At 43.3% G+C, this 21,104-nt stretch overlaps 1 protein-coding gene across 2 annotated transcripts in view; it reads left to right on the top strand.

The window, feature by feature from the left end:
* Nucleotides 1-21,104, top strand: part of CCDC66 (coiled-coil domain containing 66) — a 1,871,188-nt gene that overhangs the window by 1,297,617 nt on the left and 552,467 nt on the right. The gene's annotated exons all lie outside the window — the stretch shown is intronic.

Below are 21,104 nucleotides of genomic sequence, written 5' to 3'. Positions count from 1 at the left end.
CATGTCTGAAAAAGGTTTCAAGAAGTGCAGGCAATGTGGACACAAGATGCGCTTTTCAGATGGGCATTCTTTGTGCATATACTGCCTGGGACCAGATCATCTCAACCAGCAATGTGGCATCTCTGAGGCCTTTAATCCTTGAGCCCTCATAGAGCATAAGAACAAGCTGATCTTGAAAGGGCTGTTGCAATCATCTTTTTTGAAAGCTATCACTGGAGCTCAGTCTTTGACGTCCAAGCACAAGGACCACTCAAAATGATCCAGATCATCCGAAGCTCTTTTCTCGTCAGAGCCGGAAAAAAAGGTGATGAGGTCAGATCTGACATCTCTAATGGCATCCAAGCCATCAGAACCAACAAAACATGTATTGTCAGACCCTAAGAGTAAGATGACTTTGGATCCTAAGATCTATGATCCGAAGCCCCTTCCTCAGACTTCTTACTTGCCATCCGTACACTGAGTTCCATCTAGAGTGCACTCTCCCTTCCTAGAAAGGCATTCTAGGCCTGCTTTGATTGTGTTTTCTCACTCTACTAGGAGCCTTAGTAAGGCAGATGTGGCTAGGATGGTGAGGGAAATGGTCACAGAGCAACTTCAGAAGGGTGCCCTTATGGGTCCGACCCGGGGCTCCCTGCAGCATCTACTCCTCGTCTGACTTGATCTCAGGTTTCAAAGTTCTCAGATCTGAGTGCTCCAGGCTCATCTGTGTCAGATCTCAGAAGACTACTGGTGCCTTCATATCCGACAATGACTCGGCTCCGACGTGTTCAGATCCAGATGGCTCTTGGAGCTGAAGCTTTCAAGTCGGATCCCGGGGCGGGGGTTAGATTAACTCTGAGATTTTCAGAGCTTTCTCTTCTCTTTGGAGCTTTGGCGCTTGATAGCTCGGTTCCACCTTCCTTCTCAGGTGGACAACCTGTGGGGAAGGGAGAGCCGGCGAACCAGGGACTTTTGCTGTGTGCTCCATTGGTCTCCACCCCGGGGAGGTCAACCTTTGAGTTGGTGAAGAGGGTGTTCTCTGTCTCCACAGATCAGGTGGGGTCCACCTCTGACCACCCAACTGACCTGGTCATGTGATCCTCACCATTCTGTGCCTAGGGGACAGCCGTCCCAGAGCTTCCAGTCTACCCAGTCTGGGATCCCTAGCTCTTCTGATACTTCCCCAGACCACCCCACCGTGGAAGTCCCTAGGAAGAGGCGGTATAAGAGAAAACATGTGGACTCACCTAAAGAATCCCTTACCACTGATACTGACTTTGATGAAGGAGAAGGGTCTGCCAAATCACTACCGGAAGACGTCTTCTTTGCAGACATTCATGAGCTCTTGAAACAAAAGATGGTTGGTCTGCCCACAACCCATCTCCTGAGGAGGCAATGTATCTGGAAGCTTTTGGGACTGGCCTATCTACCTCCTGGGTGGCCCCGTCTCCTGAGAAATTGGTGGATTTAATTTGTCAGAAGGCATGGAAGTAACCTGATTCGACCAAACTCATCCCCAAGAGACCAGATAAAATTACTGCACCTCCTGTAGAAAGGCCTAATTAGAGTAAGGGCATACTGATTGATGCCATGATTGTGGTGGCTACTAAAAATGAACTCCGTTCATCCATCCATTTCCTTAAATGAGAGTCTACGGCAATAAGCAGACTGGTAAAGCAGGTATACATTTAAGCGACATTTGCTATACATTCACTGAATTACCTAGCCCAATTCATGAGACTGCAGAGGGACTTACTTAAGGAACTTTCCAGCTCGTTAACAAGGATCACTACGGAGAAGGCCCAGAGTTCTGTGGCTCCTCAGTTGAATGCCATGCAGTCTGTTGTGAACACATCTATGAGGCTTATCGCCAACATAACAGAAGGTGCCTCATGGGCAGCAGGTTTAGGCTTATCCATGAGGAGACAAGTCTTGGATGCACCTGTGTGACTTTGTGGAGCTTCTTAAGTCTTCCTTTGTCAATGCATCATTTGACAGATCTTCTCTTTTCGGACCCACTTTAAGGGAAACGCTCCACAGCTGTGAAAAAGACAGGACAACCTTGTCTGCTATTGTCGTACGTTTTTCCACCCCTCCCCCCCAACAAACCTTTTGTGGTTATCAGTTGAGGGCTGCAAGATGTGATTAAAAAAATCTTAAGGTCCTTTCCCCGATATACGTGGAGCTGATTCTTCCAGATGTAGAGGAGAAAATGGTAACAACAGAAGATGCCCTCATGGCAGAGGAGGCCCACAGAGTACATGGTCTAGAGATACTTTCTTTGATAGGCCCTATCAGCGCTCCTGAAAGCAGGTTCAATTGTCTTCCTCTGGAGGCAGTCGGGGGTCATTTTCCCTGCACCAAACAGCCTGGCTAAGTATAACAAATGATATTTGGGTGCAGAGACTTGTTACCAGAGGTTATATTATACCCTTTTTCCTTCCACCCCTGTCAATAACAAAGCTCCCTGATGTTCTACCCAGTCAAAGGGAGCCAGCAACAAGACAAATTCAGCAGTTGCTCACAAAAAGAGTAATCCAAGAGGTCCCACCAGACCAGATAGGATCCATAACTTACTCAAGATTATTTTTAGTTGCAAAAAAGACAGCGGACTGGAGGCCAGTGTTAGTTCTCAGCATGTTAAACAAGTGGGTTATGCACACCAAGGTCTGGATGGTCATGGTACAGTCCATTCTACCCATTTTAGGGAAAGATGACTGGATTTGCTCAATAGACCTCCAGCATGCCTACTATTACATAAAGTTGAACAGATGGTCCAGAAGGTACTTATGTTTCTGAGTGGGAGTCAGTTTCTACCAGTTCAGAGCACTGCCCTTTGGCCTCACCACAGCCCCCAGGATGTTTACCAAATGCATGGCAGTGGTGGCAACCCATCTAAGGCTGCAGGGAATCTGGATGTTCATATATTTGAACGACTGGCTCATCAACACCCCAACCAAGCATCAGTTGGTACAAGCGAGAGACCAGGTACTAAAAACTTGCTTAATTCTAGGGATCACAGTAAAACATGACAAATCACACTTGCAACCCATCCAAAAACTGGAATTCATAGGCGCGATCTTCGACACTCAATTCATGCTTGGATCCATCCCATTACTACGAGCACAGAACATCAGAAGTCAAGTCAGGAGAATCATTTGCAGTACGAAGATTTCGGCCAAAAAAGTCCTACAGGCTCTAGGCTCTATGACAGCAGCCATAGCTTTAGTACCCCTAGCAAGGAGTCATACGAGAATTTTACAATGGATGCTACAAACCCAATGGTCTTTTTTCACTCACCCTGTCTGAAAAGATAAGTGTGACTCAGGTATGCAAAAATTACCTCTCATGATGGACACAATCATGCCAGTCCTTACAAGATCGCCCTTTCATACCTTCACAGCCCAAGACCATAGTAGCCATGGACACTTCTCAGACTGGGGGGGGCATTATCTGGAGAAGATAGTCCAAGGCACTTGGTCCCCTGTAGAGGCCAACTTACATATCAGTGTTCTGGAGATGTGATTTTGGTGTTGCAAGCATTCCAAGATTCTCTCCCTCTCGGGACAATTGCAGTTCAAACAGACAGTATATCGGTAGTTTGGTATATCAACAAGCAAGGAGGAACCATGTCTTAACCCCTGTGTGGAGAAGCTCTCAGAGTGTGGCAACACACATTCTGGGGAAGTCTAATCTGATAGCAGACAAACTCAGAAGGTCCATTCTACTACCTCACTAGTGGTCTCTCAACCACAAAGTGATGAAAATCATTTTTCTTCAATGGGGTCAGCCTTGCTATAATCTTTTTGCATCTCCCCTAAGCAACAAATGCATCGGCTTATTTGCCCTAATCCCCCCCAGCAGGGTAGTCACAGAGGGATGCTCTTCTCCATGATTGGCCCCACGGTCTGTTATACGGCTATCCCCCAACTCCCTTGATTCCCAGATTCCTACCAAAGGCAGTCAGATTGAAGAGCAGAGTAATCCTCATTGCACCTTATTGGTCTAGACAAGTGTGGTTCCACTTTCTTTGGCCTCGCCTACTGTCTCCACCTTGGATTCTGGATCTGACTCCAGACCTTTTGTCCCATCCTACAGGACTGATTCACCCAGACCTTCCAAACCTCAAACTGATTGAATGGTTTCTCCAATTCTGTTGATAAACAGGCAGTCTATGCTTTCTTCCCCAGTCCATTTTATTCTCTTATCATCCCATAAAACTACTACTAGGAAATTGCACAAAAGCAAGTGGAAAAGGTTTGTTTAATGGGTGGAGAAAAATCACATCTTTACAGCTCCTACATATGTAGTCCTTGAATTTCTAGCGGAATTGTTTAATAAAGGAGCAAGCACATCTACTATTAAAGTTTAGCTTGAAGCAATTTCAGATTTCCATGTGGGATTACACAGATCTTCCTTGGCTTCTGCAAAAATTTGTAGTAAAGTATTCCTGAAAGGTACTCTTTTGCTAAGAGCCCCCCCCCCCCACACACACACACACACACCTTTAAGGACCCTGTACTTAATCCTAGTAGTGCAGACCCCTTTCTCAATTTCCCTTTGAGCCTGCAGCCAAATGTGATTTAAAGTTCCCGACTTGGAAAATAGACTTCCTGGTTGCTGTAGCCTCAGCCAGGAGAATATCAGAGCTTCACTCTTTATCCTCAAAACCCCCTTACTTGGTCTTTCACAAGGACAGGTTTACCTTACAGGACCAATGCTTCCTTTCTATTAAAGGTGGTGTCAGAATCCAGTATTAATCAAGCCATTCATCTTCCAGTATGATTTTCAAATTTCAGCTGTTGTTTGTCTTTTCGGCTTTTCCCAGTTAGGGGTTGCCGCAGCGGAACTCCAGTCCACTAATGATTGGCAGTCATTTTTTATGGTGCCAAGTTTCAGTAACCAAGGTGAATTCTTGCTATATTTATTAAATGTCCATAGACAGCTGTGTTGCTATTTGAATTGTACAAAGTATTTCAGGAAATCAGACCAAATTTTGATTTCCTTTGTGTGAACCAAAGGTTTGGGCAACCTGTCAAGAAAGTAACTATAGCCGGATGGATAACAGAATGTATTTGTTTGGTGTATGCAAAATTAAATGTGCCCCTTCACAAACCTGTAATAGCTCATTCTACCAGATCTGTGGCAACTTCCATGGGTTTTCAGTCTAGAGCCTCCATGGATGATATTTGTTCAGCTGCTACGTGGTCAAATCCTCATACCTTTATAAACCACTACAAAGTAGATCTGATTTCAAGGGAAAGAATGGAGTTTTGACTCAGCTGTTCTCAGGAACATCCTTTCTTAGGGTCCACCCCAGGGCTCAGGTAGCTGGGACTCTGTCCCATACGTTGACGAATGAAAATTGACAATATCAGATAAAGACGTTATGTACTCACCATAACGTTCCATCTGTGTTGTCCATTTTTATTCACCCTCAACTCCCCACCCACCAACCCCCGGCCTTTTTTGGTTCAGATCCCCTCTGTCATGAAACATATTTGTGAGGACACAGTCAGCATCTGCTCCTTTGGATTTGAACTCCAGTGATGACATCTTGCATACTGCTGTTTATAATTCTTCTTCTCCTGTCAAGCTGTATGCATTATCTAAGATGAGAGGGGGACCAGAGCATTGTGGGTAGAAAAGAGATTGAAAGTTTGTAGGCTTCTGAGAGCTGTAGTAATGGCTGAATCGGATCAGAGTCCCATACATTGAGGCTGAATGAAAATGGACAACAAAAATGGAACGTTATGGTGAGTACATAACTTTTTTTTTTTTTTTTTTTTTTTTTTTTTATGCAAAAAGAGAGCATTATCTCAACCAATGACTCATCTGTAATCATGAAGCTATCAGATAAAAAGAACACTTAGCTAACAGTCCAAACCTTTGACCTTTTATTAAAAATGTTAACAGTCTGGGCATTTGATGTAATAGATTTACCATTTACAGGCTTATTATAAAAATGTCACGCCATTTTGATGGGATAGTCATATTTTTTCTAAGAAATTATTGCAATTTCATAATTTGTTTGCTTACATCAGATTTTCTTAAGATTTGGACAATTTGCCTTTAGTTTAGTATAACAGATTGATAATTTCTAATGAATTTCAAAATAATAATTTTGTCTTAATGAATAGCAAATGTATGACACAGTCTTGAATTGCCTATTTACCATTTAACAATATGTGATGTAACTTTTGTCCTTGCAGCTTTTAAACATCTTTTAAACATTGAATCTATATCTAAAAGAAGTTACATAGTACATAGATAAACGTATATTTGTTTAAAAAAAACTGGGGAAATTGTCTGAGCCTAATTCTGGTATACTCAGCTCTACTATGCAAATTACAAATAACTGCTTATTAGTAATTTCAAATATATTATTTATAATGGGCACATTATAATTGGGTGATAATATGGCAACTAGATTTGCACATGATTTAGAATAGATGCATAAAGAACAACTGGTATTAATGTACATTATTTTCTCTAGCTTGTTTTTTAGAACTTGTAGTATCGTAAATTAAGTTTAGCTGACCTTTCACTACCTGAAGCAGATGCACAATGTACATTTTGCTTAGTGATGTGATGGTGAACACAGATTTTTGATAGGTGAGAGTTTTGACAGAAAGAGCAGAAGTTTTGTTTTATTAGGGTTAAGTACGAGCTGAGTTTTAATGACCCAGTTTTCAAAAGAGAAGGAGTTCTTATTTAGTGTGTGTAGGTCTGAGAGATTGTCAGAGATGGAGATGATAGTAGAGTCATCAGGGTACTGAATAGCTCTGGACAGGGGACAGGAAGCGTGGAGGTGGTTGGTGAAAATGTTGAATAGGAGTGGTCCCAGAAAAGAGCCTTGTGGGACTCCTGTGGGGACTGAGAGGAAGGGGGGAGTAAGAGGAGAGCCATTTAACTGATGTCTGTTGGTGAGTTAGCTAGAAAAACAGATTAGTGAGGAATTGGAGAAGTTAAGGTTGGACAGTTTGGTGAGAAGGTTGGGATGGGAGATGGTGTCATATGCTTTGGAGACCCTTAGGAATAAGCAGGAGACTAGTTTGTTGCTATCTCTAGCATGTGCTGCAGTTTATGTGAAGGAGATGAGAGCTGTGGATGTGCTGTGATCTGGACGGAAACCATGCTGGGTGGGTGTGAGGAGATTTTCCTGGAGTGGGAAGTGAAGGAGTTGTTTGCGGATATAATTTTCTAGTAGCTTCGAGAGAGGGGAGAATATAGTAATGGAGCGAAAATTAGAGATGTCAGTAGAGAGTCCACCTTTGTGGATAGGAATCGTGTAGAATTGTTTCCAGATGGAGGACACAGTTGATTCTTGTATCAAATGGTTGACAGATGGAAACAGGATAGGCAATAGGGTTTGCAGCAAGCTTAAGGAAGTATGGAGGAAGTTGTCAGCCAAGGGAGAGCAAGTCTTGAGTTTGTGTCAGAGGGATTTTATGTAGTTGGTGGGGACAGGTTTGAGTGAGAAGGTATCTGAAGTAGTTGAGCTGGGGGAGTGTGAGAGGATGTTAGTGCTAGTATTGAGGGTCAGTTTGGTGATAGTCTATAAATTGGGATTTAAAGATAGAGGCGGTTTCAGTGGGGGTATTGTTAGGGCAAGGGTTGGGGGAGGAAGGAGTTTCTGGGTGTAGGATATTATTGATGCTGTTCCAGAATTTTTTTGGATTGCTATGGTAGTTAGTATGGGGCAATGAATAGATGTGTTTCTTGTCCATGATGATCTGTTGTTTTGGTATGGTTGCAGAGTTGTTTATATTTTTGCAGGTGTACTAGGGATTTTGATTGAATGGAAGTTTTTCATGCTTTATCCCTTTGTGGCATGAGGGGGCAAGTGGACTTAGAGAGCCAAGATGCTGGGTGGGACTTTGTTCTAATTTGCATGGGAGGAGCTAGTAAGTTTAGGACATTGAGGAATATGGTGTAAAATTTAGTTACTTGTTCATCTATTCGTTGATGGTGAAGAGGGGTCAAGTTAATGGAGGTGAGTATGTCATTAAGTCTGTTAGGATCAAAGTTAGTAAGGAAACAATGATCTTTGTACTTGTATGATTTGCAGTGTTGTTGGGTGTATCATTGGACAGAGATAGGAGTGTGATCACTGAGTGTCTGGCAGGGTTTTGGCATTATGGTATAGGTTTGGATTGCAGACAAGGATCCTGACCAGGATAATGCCTAAGTTGGTTATCTTAACAGTGTGAGTGGGAGTAGTGATGAGTTGGGTGAAGCCATGGAGGTTTAAGGAGGAGTTAGGGTATTCTGGGGTGAGGGTTTTCCATTCTAGCTTGACATCTCCCTTAACTATAGTTTCATTAGGTATGGAGTAAGTCATCCAGGATAGAATTTGTTCAAGTAAGAGGATGTTGTTCCATGGGGTAAATATAGATGGTGGCAATGCAGAATTTTTTATGCCTATTGAGTTTACAGACGGCTAGTAGGATTTCAGCTGGGTGAAACTTGGGGGTGGTGATATTTAGGGGGTATATGTTTCCTGCCTTTCCTGTAAGTCGTCTAGTCCAGATACAGATTTACTGTATCCAGGACTGTTTGTAAGCTTCTGAGCCCCCAAGCCTTTCTGTGTTGGAGGGAAGCCTTCTAGCTTAATTTTGTTTATTAGAACTGGCCAGTTTTCTAGTTTCAGCACTCAAATCTGTTTCTTTGAGCTCAGCACTTGTTCAGAACTCATTGTAAGCAATAAATAAGCTACAAATTACTACAGCACTTAACTTTCCTCACTTGTCTAGAAGAAAACATTAGTACTTAATAAATAAGCACCTATCCAGGCATGTCTAAGGGTCAGCTCCTGGTGTTTTCTCCTGTCTACCTGATGAATCTGGGCATCTTGGGGCAATGCAGCAATTGCCTCATGTTCACAGATAACCCTCTCCTCCTACCACCCAACACTACAACCTGTGAGAGATGCACTTATATAGCCAAACTGGAGCAAAGCTCTCTTCACCCAAGACTGGACTCGACAGTCAAGAGGAGAAGGTAAACACTTGCACCACACCAAACTCATCACATAGTCCCTCAAAACCTACACCACCAAAGCACACACATAGAAACACAAAACACACACCTACATTTGCGGAGGCTCTCAATAAAAATCTACCCAAGCAACAGGGACCTCCAATGCAGAAACGCAAGCAACCTCCACCCCCCCCAACACATCCCAAATGACACATAGCCCACAAACTCAGTGTGCCACTCAACCACAGCCCATAAGGCATAACAATGTACCCAGCACTCTAGTCATAGGTGACTCTATAGTCAGGCACACTGATGTTCCACTCACCAGGCTAAACAAGGAGAAAGTTACTATCAGCTGCCTGTCAGGTGCCAGGATCCGCCACATAACACACACACTCTGGTCACTCCACAAGAAATACAAATATGACTCTATCATTGTCCATGTTGGTGTGAGTGACCTGAGATGTACCTCCCTGGACTATATGAAAAGAGACATGGAGGAGCTGTCCGATCTTGTAGCCCAGGCAGGTATGACCCTAGCCCTGAGTAGCATCCTGCCATCACCCAGAATGATACCACAGTACATGGACAAAATGATTGACTTCAACAATTGGCTAAGCTTCTGGTGTCATTCTAAAGGGATCCAATATCTATCTGCCTGGGATGACATGATCGACAAACCACGATGCTTTGCCAGAGATGGCCTGTACCTGTCGCCCTTGGGATTCCGGATACTGGCTAAAGCTCTTGTCACCCCTATAGTTGCCTTTTTTAGGCAAGATTCAAATGACAAATTCACCACAGTAACAGGTACAAGGAAGCAAAATCTGAGGGTAATGCTACTTAATGTTAGAAGTCTAAACCTCAAAATGCACTCACTCGAGGCACTCCTTAAAATGGTGAACATCGACATCTGTGCAGTGACAGAGACCTGGTTCAAGGGTCCAGAGAACACCCCTGCATTACCAGGCTATAATTCATACCACACCTTTCGGCCACCTAACCTGGACCGAAACACTAAAGGCGGAGGCATGTCCATATTCATTAAGGATATCCACACACCCAGGCTAGTTGCTCAGCATAATGCATCCGAGATTATCCAAGTGCAACTAACTCTGGGCAAGACCACAATCCAAATTATAGCTTGCTACAGATCCCCCACCATACCCCAGGATTCCCACTCCTCATTTCTTGATACACTGGAAAATATTAGGGTACAAACTAACACCGTAATAGTGGACGATTTTAACTACCCCACCATTAACTGGGAAAACTACTCATGTACCAACTCTTGTGCTCAACGTTTTCTGGAATTCATAAATTCCAATGCCTTGGATCAACTTATCCACGCCCCACCAGGGGCAGCAATATCCTAGACCTGGTCATTACCAACATGAGCAGCCGGTGCTCCACACCAGAGGTCAGTTCCTCGTTGGTCATATCGACCACAAGCTAATCACCCTAGACATCCACATCCCACCCCCACCCCTCATTAGGGAAACCACCGTAAAAATTTCTCCAAAGCCAACTTCACGCTTCTTAAGACAGAAGTGGCAAACTTCATGACACCCATGCTGACAGACAATAGAAGTACGACTGCTGAATCCTATACATATGCACTTTATAAGCACTTACATGAGTGCATGGATCGTGCAATCCCTAGCAGAACCAAGATGCTATCCTCCAAAAAAGGAAGCCAATCTGGTGGTCCCCTGCTATAAACAAACTCTACAACAGAAGAAAGAAACTGTTGCAAAAAAGAGTAAAATCCCATGATTGGAGGAACTCCGTGGTCAGCCTCAGTAAGAAGCTGAGATCCCTCATAAAATCCTCCATAGCTCGTTACGAAAACAAAATTGCCATTGATTCTAAAGACAACCACAAAGCATTCTATAGCTGTGTCAGAAATCGCAATGACAACACTCAGATCTGCTGTGAGTTACAGCACAATGGCACTAAATATACAGAACCAACTGATATTGCCAACATCCTGGCAGATAGGTTCAGTGCTAACTTTACCCCTCTCTCAACCCCTAAAGGGCCCATCTCTATACCGGAAGAATGCAAAGTTCCTGTAATCACGGCTGCACAGGTAAAAAACACACTCTCCAAAGCCAAGAACACAGCATCCATGGGACCTGACAACATCCCAGGCTGCGTTCTACATGCACTACAGAGTGAACTGGCACCCTACCTAAGTACCATGTTCAGTCATAGCCTCACCTCAAGCTTTCTGCCCACTGAATGGTGCACAGCAATGGTTATCCCACTCCACAAAGGGGGAGCCACCACAGACCCTGGGAACTACCACCCCATCAGCCTGACGAGCCTGGTCTGCAAGGCTGTAGAACATATCATCATGGAATTTATAAACAGTGACATTGGTAATCTCCAAACTCTGGACCCTACCCAGTTTGTGTTTGTAAAAGGCAGATCATGTCTCCTAAACCTGATAGAGTTCGTTGAAGTGGTCACCAAAGCCATAGATGAGGGTAAGGTGGTTCACACAGCCTATGTAGATCTCGCCAAAGCTTTCAACACCATCCTCCACTTTGGAATTATAGATAAACTCACTAAACTAGGTGTAAATCCCTATGTCACAAGATGGGTTGCCAACTGGCTCACTGACAGAACCCACACTGTGAAAGTAGCAGACTCTAAATCCAACTTCATACCAGTGACAAGTGGAGTACCACAGGGTTCAGTCCTGGGTCCTCTCCTGTTTGGTATCTACTTCTCTGAAGTACAGGCTAACACAGAAGGTCTTTGGCTAACAAAGTTCACAGATGACTGCAAACTAGGAGCCCTAATCAAAACTCCTAACAATGTGGACATCCTACAAAAGGGCCTCACTGAGACAGATGTCTGATGTCAAAGCCATGGCCTCAAGCTCAATGCCAAAAAGTGCATTGTCATCCCTTTTGGTAAAAGCTCTGTACCCATGAACTACCACATAGGCGATAGTCTACTTAACACCGAAAGTGTGATAAGAGTCTACTTAACACTGAAAGTGTGATAAGAGACCTTGGGACACAGGTGGACAGTAGTCTCTCCTTTGATAATCACATCGCCACAGTAGTTAGGAAATCCTTCTACGTAGCACACCTCATCACAAAAGGTTTGTCATCCAGGAAAAAAGAGGTCATTGTTCCCCTCTACTCATCACTCATTAGACCCATTATAGAGTACAACACCCCTTTTGGGGTATGTACCTCACAAGACATCTACAACAACTGGAAAGACCGCAGAAATACCTCACAAAGAGGATTACCAGCCTCAAACGGATGCCCTATGCAGACTGTCTCAAAAAACTCCATCTTTACTCTGTCGCATATCACTTACTCAGGGGCGATCTCTGCCTAGCATACAAAGCTGTGTCAAACCCAGAGCTGTTGGACATGCTCCACTTAAAGAAATCCAAATCTCTCCGAGCTATACGCTCTAGGGACATAAACCTTGTCACCACAATAAACAGAACATGCTGGAGGGATAGATTCCTGTCCCAGAGACTTCTCATACTCTGGAACAAACTACCTGTCTATATCAAACAAAGCTCCTCATTAGCACTCTTTAAGAAAAATATTGATGATTGGATGGGAGATAGGAAATTCACCCCAGGGATCACTTCTGTGGCTCTGCTTGACAGGGGCACAGGAAAATAATTTTCTTGGGTGGCAAAAGCCAGGGTACCATTTGGCTAGGCTTATATAGACCCTAGGGCCAATAGCCTAGTACCTACCTGTGAACTTATGTGGTTGGTGAAGAGTAAGGCTACACCTCCATCTTTTTTGTTGGACGTATCTATTCAGAAAATGCTGTATTCGGGGGGGGGGGGTAATTTTGTTGTTGTTATAGATGCAATGTCTGGGGAGTACTCGGATATCCAAGAATGGAATTCACTGATTTTATTAAGGAGGCTGTGTATGCTTAGTGAGCATAGAGTTAGGAGTTTGGAGCGTGAATTGGGGGAGGGTGAGGAGTGTAGGATATGGTGTTGGTGATGGATCCAGAGTTGGGGTGCATATCACCAGATAAGAGTAATCGTTTGGAGATAAGTTTTTGGTAGTAGTTTTTAAGTCTGAGATTTGATATTTGGTTCTGTTTTTAGTGAGTGTGTTGGGTGGAAGACTACCTTTATTTTGAGAGAGAGAGCAGGTGAGTAAGGGTGATGAGAGAGGGTGATATTTCAAAGGTGTGTGGAGTGTGTGGGTTGGAAGGTGCTTCTATTAGAAGTGGAGAGAAATGTCTGAGTGCCGTTATACTTTGATAGGATGATAGCTGAGTTAGTGAGAGAATAAAAGTTAAGGTGAGGAGATGAAGTATGTTAAGGTGAGTGAGTATAGTTTTGAGAGGGGGAGAAGGTGAGGGATTGATGACTGGAGGAGAATAGGGAATAGATTGTTAGGTTAGGGCTAGGTAGAGGAGAGAAGAGACTAGGCGTGTGAGTTTAAAGCAAGTTAAGAGGTGTGTGATAGATAAGGCTAGGTGATATGCTGCTTGGGATGCAGTAATGTGAAAAAGTCTTAAGTACTGCAAGGAGAGAATGGAGCAGTGTCGAGCTGGAGGAGGGTGAGTGGCGGATGAATTAGGGAGAGTAGTGAAGGGGGTTGGCTAGGTGGAGAGGCTTAAGAGGGGGAGTGGTAAGATAGTGGAATAGGAAAAATGTGATTGATAATTAGGAGGAGGGAAGAGGGGGAGATTTGTGGGGGGTAGAATGGTCAGAAGTATAAATTTAGAGTAAGTGAGGGTGGGTGGGAATGGGGTAGGGTAGAGGAGTGGAGTGAGCCCCAGGGATGCAAAGGGGAACAGAGGAGCTAGCAGCTAGCTAGAACAAGTCCCAGAAAAAAACAATAAGTAACTGCTGGATCCCATGAGAACTTGCACAAAAGCTGTGCCAAGTTCTTAAGCAGGAAGCTGTGCAGTAATGGGTTAAGCTGCTAATAATAGTAAGTATGTTATATAAGATAAATCAGAAAGGGAAGGAAATTCAAAGTTTGCAGTGTAAGGCTGATAGAAGCAGAGTACAGGAGTGGGGGGTATCTTGGTGACATGCTGTAACTACTGTTGTATGTTATTTATGTTGCAAAGCAAGTTAAAGAAACATTTAAGAATTTTATAATTGATGAAATTTTAACTGAATTGATTTAATGATCATATATGTATATATATTTATATTTGTTACATTATATTATATATCATATATTTATATTTGTTATGCATTTGATAATGTGCTTAGGGGCTGTCTATATACTGTATATGACCATTGGTAATTGTGTGCTTATTAACAACACTATAGCAACCTGATGATGCATTGCATGTGATTGGATACACTGTATAATGATTTGCTATTTAAACATGTGTTTTTTGAGTTGTTCATTAGATCTGAAGAAGCTACATGCGAAAGCGCTTATCTTTGCTACTCTGTACCATTTAATTTTAATTCATTAAAATTTGTCTAGCATATCCCTGCAGTGGACTGCTGTTGTGCTTTTATACAGTAGTGTATAGTATAGTGATATGGTGTATAGTGATAGAGGTGAGTAAAGCAATGGAATTATGAGGGTGGAGCATGTTAGAAGGAGAGCACTTCCAGGTTGGTTTAGAGTAGTGGGAACATATGGAAATGTAGGAAGGGAGTCATAGTAGGGAGAACCTTGACCAAAGACAGGAGCAGAGATAAGAGAGAGCAAGGAGAGGGGATTAGTTACAGGTTAGAGACCAATAATTGGGTAGTACAGGAGCTTAGTGTTCAATAACAGCAAATAAAAACCATAATAGCCACTAAAAGCATCAAAGGAACAAACAGTGTTTCCTTCAGTCAAATGCAAATAAACATTTGTAGCAAAAAGTGTATATAATCAGTTAACTCTATTGCAATTCACTGCCGCAACTGCTGCTTAATATCACAAGTAGCAAGTAAATACCCTTATGTCTTTCAAGCCTAGTTTTTTAACATAGCTATAATCAGCACAAAGAAATGCAGTTTATTCATCCAGTAGCAAGTAATACACTTGTAGCTTCAAAGTCTAGTCATTTAACAGACCTTTAAGCATTACAATAATAAATGTTTTTCATCCAGTAACATCCGGTATGTAGAACAGGTTTAGAAAACAATGAGGCGTTATAAGCAGTTAAAGTGCAATTATAATGTTGTACATAGCTAAGGCAGTAAAAAAAAAAAAAAAAAAAAATGAAAAGAAGGCAATATTGGGTAGATGTTCATTGTGTTACCCTGCTGCAGTCATCACACTTGGGTTATCCTGCCATCAGGCAGTCCCGCAGTCGGCCCGAATTCCAAAGTCTTGGTCCGGCGTCGGTTGCTGTCGCTTCCTCCCTGACGTCAGTGCGCCAGGGGTATATAAGAGGCATCCGATGCCATTTTCTTCAGTCTTTCTTGCCGCACGGTGCCCGAAGCAGAAGCAGTTCGCAAGTGCCAGTCGGCCGACACCTGAGATTTTTTATTTGAATTTCAGTCCAAAGTCTTCAATAAAGTTAAGTACCCCGTTGGGGAACATTTTCTTGCCTCAGTCTGATGTCAAAAAAGTTAACAATTGCATTTCTTGTGGGAAGCAAATACCTCATAAGGACTTCCATTCCTTTCGTATTCCTTGCCTAGGCCCAGACCACGATGTCACAGGTTGTCGGTTTTGCGCTAGGTTTAATAAACGAACTATCAAACGCCGTTTTGACTTCACACGGCATTACTTTGGTAGGAAATTTAATTATATCATGCCATCGGAGCAGCCGACGACCGCCACTCATAAAAAAACTCAAGGATAAGGACAGGCAGCCTAGGAATAAGCCAGACACCGAGGCCTCAGCTGGGCCTGTTGCCAGTTCTCCGGTTTTCAGTGAGGCGCCTACGCAGCCCCTGACGACCGCAGAGCTGGAAACCCAGACAGCTGCGGATTCCCATGCAGAGTCTACTAGGCCGATGCAGCCTTCTGCCGACACCAGAGCAGAACTAGACACCGGTGAAACGGAAACACCTTCGGTTTCTGAAGGTGTCTTCAGACCGACTACACTCACCATTAAATCTTATGCTAAACTTAAAACTCCTTTAAAACCAAAGACAACTGTACATCAGTCTACAATTCAAGGCCCCATGCCTAAGAAACAGATGCTTAAGATGGCTGAAGATTTGATTACCCTTATCAGGGGTTCCCATCCCCCTCCTGATAAAAGACCAAGACAAGAGGAGGATTATGCATCCTCTGACCAGGTTTCTCTCTCCTCAGATTCTTCTGAGGAATAGGAGTACACTTTTCCACCTTATGAAGATTCTGATGCTGAAGACTCTATTCCCTCAGCATCTCCCCCTGAAGACTACTCCTTTGGGGAAACTTTACATACCATGAGGGAACATTTCCACTAGGAAGGCCAGGATTACTCAGATTCTAAGAAAAGGCTCCGAGAGTTCCTTTTACTACCCCAGCACAGACCTCTTGCTATCCCTCCTGTTCTGGATATTGTGGATGATGTTTACTTGGAGTCTAGTTTAAATCCAGACTCTCTTCCTCCTGCTCCAGCCAAGCCAGACAGATACTACAGAGTACCTAACTCACACAAATTCCTTCATAAAAACCCTGTAGCTGACCCAGAAACAATTTCCCAGGGTGCTAAGGGAGCAAAGGCTTCTATGGCTAAAAATCCTGTGCCCTCTGAAAGGGATTCCAGAGCCCTAGATAGATGAGCAAGAAAATATACACCTCAGCTACTCTGGCTATGAGAACATTAAATTGCCAGTTTCACATGTTGAAATATCAACAATTTCTAATGTCTCAGTTGAAAGAAAAAATGAGCACACATTCAGAAATGCCTGAATTCAAAGAAATTCAGGATCTGTTGCATGCAACTGAACAGGTGGGCAAACATACTTTACAATGCGGATTTGACTCATTGGAAGCTTCTTGTAGAGCAGCTGTTTCTGGCTCTGTCTTACGTAGGCATGCTTGGTTAAAAGAACAAACCCTCCCTGACCATGTTAAAGCAAAATTATTGGATGCACCTTTACAACAGGATGTATTATTTGGTGTCAGAGCAGAAGAGGTTTTAAAGAAAATGGAGGATAAGGCAAAGTCTATGCAAACGGTCAAGGATTTTTTGCAAGTACAACCCCCTCGATTCAGCAGAAATTGGCCAACAAAAAACTGGTCCTTTCCAGCTTCAGGCAGATCACAGAGGGGTAAATACAGATGCCCAAGGGCAGAGGTCAGTCACAGGGCCCTTACAAACCTCACCAATGGGGTTCTGCTACCCAGAAAGGAGGAGAAGACAGGCCCCAAGCTAGCAGAAGACAAACACAATGACTCTATCCTCAAACTACCAAGCAAATCTCTCCTGGCAACTCCCTTGGGAGGAAAACTAGCATTTTTTCCAGACAACTGGCACATCATCACAAAAGACAAATGAGTTCTAAACATTGTCTCTCAAGGATACAGATTCCACTTTCATACCTTACCAAGGAACAAAGGAATGCCAAACCTGCCACCAAATCAATGGGCAGAGGCACAAAAACAAATTACAGCTCTCATGAACATGAGAGCCATTCAACAGGTACCTACACAGGAGCAAGGACAAGGATTTTACTCAAGACTCTTCCTAGTCCCAAGAAAGGACAAAGCATGGAGACCCATTCTGGATCTTTCAATTCTGAACACCTATTTGCAAGTACCAAAATTCAAGATGCTAACACTACAGCAGCTTCTTCCCATGCTGGGCAAGAATGCTTGGCTAGTCACTTTGGACCTCAAGGAGGCATACCTGCATGTCAATATCAGACAAAAATGCAGAAGATACCTGCGCTTCATTACAGGTTCAAAGCATTATCAATTCTCTGCACTGCCCTTTGGCTTATCTACTGCGCCCAGGGTCTTCACAAAATGCCTGGCACCAGTAATTGCATACTGCAGACAAAGAGAAATTCAAATATACCCATATCTGGATGACTGCCTTATTCAAGCAGAAGGCAAAGACATTCTTTTAAAGCATCTGGCATTTGTCAAACACCTTCTAAGTTGCCTAGGGTACACAGTAAATGAAAAGAAATCAAAACTAGTGCCCTCACAAAACATAATATTCCTGGGTGCCAGCTTGAATACAATGGCCCAGGTGGCTTATCTCATGCCAGACAAGCAACGACAGCTGTTTCAATATTTCAAAATAATGGCAACAAAGACCCAACTCCCTGCAAGAAAAATTCTGCAGGCCTTGGGATTCATGGCATCTTGCATTCTACTAATGCCATTTGCAAAACTGCATATGAGGAAATTACAGTGGTACCTGAAAAGTGTATGGACTCAGCACAGCCACAGCTTGGAAACAATGATACCACTCATTCCCTGCCTTCAACAGGAGTTTCTATGGTGGGCACAGGCATGTCACCTCAACAAGGGTCAGCCTTTCACCTTACCCACAGCCAGGCAAACTATGACAACAGATGCATCGGACTATGCCTGGGCAGCACACATGGCAGGGCAGTGCATTCAGGGCAAATGGACTACAGATCAGAGGCATTTGCATATCCATCAAAAAGAAATGCTAGCAGTACAGAATGCCCTAACAGCTTTCAAGGACCTTCTACACCCATGACAACTACTAATAAAGATGGACAATACCACAGTCATGTGGTACATAAACAAGCAAGGGGGCACACATTCCTACCCTCTATGCAGGCAAGCAATGACCTTGTGGAACACTGCACTGTCTTACCAGGTTCAATTACAAGCACAATTCCTGTCAGGACAGAAAAACACATTGGCAGACGACCTAAGCAGAAACATCATGGATCCACACGAATTGAAACTAGATCCTCAAGTATTTGCAATGATAGCTCAAAAGTGGGGATGCCCAAACATAGATCTGTTTGCAAGCCCCCACAACCACCAACTTCAAAAATTTTGCACAAGGACCTTCCATCCACTAGCTTGGAAAGTGGACGTCCTCTCATTCAGTTGGAAAACATTAACAGTGTATGCCTTCCCTCCACTACCTCTTCTAGCAAAGGTACTGCTGAAAGTCAGATTAGAGAGACCACAAATGGTACTCGTTGCACCAGACTGGCCACGCCAGCATTGGTACCCAATTTTAAGGAACATGGCCCACGGCCCACCATGGATTTTGCCACAAATTCCTCACCTGCTCACCCAGCGAGATCATCGGATTCTACACAGCCAGCTCAAGACTTTAAACCTGGCTGCATGGCAAATTACCTAAACAACCAGCCAACACCTTTATCCAAAGCTGTTATGGATGTCATTCTGGAGGCCAGGAGACCCAGCACCAGGAAAACCTATTCAGACAAATGGAAATGATTTTGCGCGCCTAAACCCCCTTGATCCAAACATCCCTCAGATTCTACAATATTTAACTGAGATGTTACACAAAGGACTTTCCTTTTCATCTGTTAAGATCCACGCCTCAGCAATTTCAGCTCATTACATCACGGATCCTTCTTTATTCTCACATCCACTCCTAAGACAGTTCCTCAGAGGGGCTAAGAACTTAAGACCGCCAAGGAGAGCTCCAACACCTACTTGGGATCTCAACTTTGTTCTGGAAAAGCTTACACTACCGCCCTTTGAACCAGCTTTTTCTGCTGATTTAAAATTTCTTTCATGGAAAACTGCCCTACTACTAGCAATAACCTCAGCTAGAAGAGTCTCAAAGCTACAGGCACTAATGGCAGTGCAACCTTTCATCATTTTTCATCAAGACAGAGTCTCTCTATGAACAAATCCTTCCTTTATGCCAAAGGTGGTATCCAGTGTGGCCCTAAACCAAACCATTCACTTGCCCACCTTCTTCCCAAATCCCCAGAACAAAGGAGAAAGACTCCTGCACTCTTTGGACATTCATAGGCAATTACGTTACTACTTGGATAAAACTAAGGCTTTCAGAAAAACTGACAAGCTTTTTGTAGCCTATGCTACAGGATCACAAGGAAAAGCAATCTCAAAACAGACCATTTCAAAATGGATAAGGCATTGCATACGTTTGTGTTACACACATGATGGGAAACCAGTACCTGCTAACATTAGGTCCCACACCACCAGGGCTACAGCTACATCAGCAGCCTTTCTCAGGGGAGTGCCAACCAAAGGATATTCTGGAAGCTACTACTTGGAGTTCAGTGCACACCTTCACCAAACACTATCACTTACCTCTATACTCTAAGACTAGAGCTGGTTTTGAAACTGCAGTTTTGCAGGGCTTACTAGCTTCTTCTAATCCTGTCTGACTCCACCTCCCATCCTTAGCTTTGGGATTCAACCCAAGTGTGATGACTGCAGCAGGGTAACACGATGAACATAGTATAGTTTTGTACCTACCGTAAATGTAGATGTTCGAGTGTTCACCCTGCTGCAGTCCAGGTTACCCTCCCTCCATCCCCTCTGAACTAGCTGAACTTATCTCTACCACTCTATCCTATACTACCTCTGTGGTGTATTTGCTTGTGCCTAAGGGTTTTGTTTTATTTTTATATAGCTATATGTATATATGTGTATATATATATATATATATATATATATATATATATATATATATATATATATATATATTCTGCCTACCTATTGGGGGCACCTGACATCTGGGGCAAGAAAAACTGAAGAAAATGGCGTTGGATGCCTCTTATATACCCCTGGCGCACTGATGTCAGGGAGGAAGCGACAGCAACCGATGCCGGACCAAGACTTTGGAATTCGGGCCGACTGCGGGACTGCCTGATGGCAGGATAACCCAAGTGTGATGACTGCAGCAGGGTGAACACTCGAACATCTACATTTATGGTAGGTACAAAACTGTACTTTAGTCATTGGGCTCAAAGAAAGGAATATGAGCACTGACTAGTCTCAGTCATTAAAAAGCTTAAATCACTGTGTGCTATTCTATAGCAGTAAAGTTTTTTTACCCCAATACAAAAGTAGCTCTATAATTTATTTACCTTCATTTACAATGTAGAATGGGATTGCATGAGATATGATACCAAAAACAAGATCAGTACAGGCTCATCACCGGACGAGTCAGGATGGTAGAATGCTTTGGAAAAGATGGCGTGGAATACCAGGAAGGGTTTTAAAATCCCTAATGCATCATGGGAGCAGAGACTGTGCGATCCGCTGTAAAGACCATAGGGAGATTGA

The sequence above is a fragment of the Protopterus annectens genome, chromosome 7.part1 (assembly GCF_019279795.1).
Source record: "Protopterus annectens isolate FY-2018-M chromosome 7.part1, PAN1.0, whole genome shotgun sequence".
NCBI classification, from domain to species: Eukaryota; Metazoa; Chordata; order Ceratodontiformes; family Protopteridae; genus Protopterus; species Protopterus annectens.
This window is presented reverse-complemented; position numbering and strand designations above follow the sequence as displayed.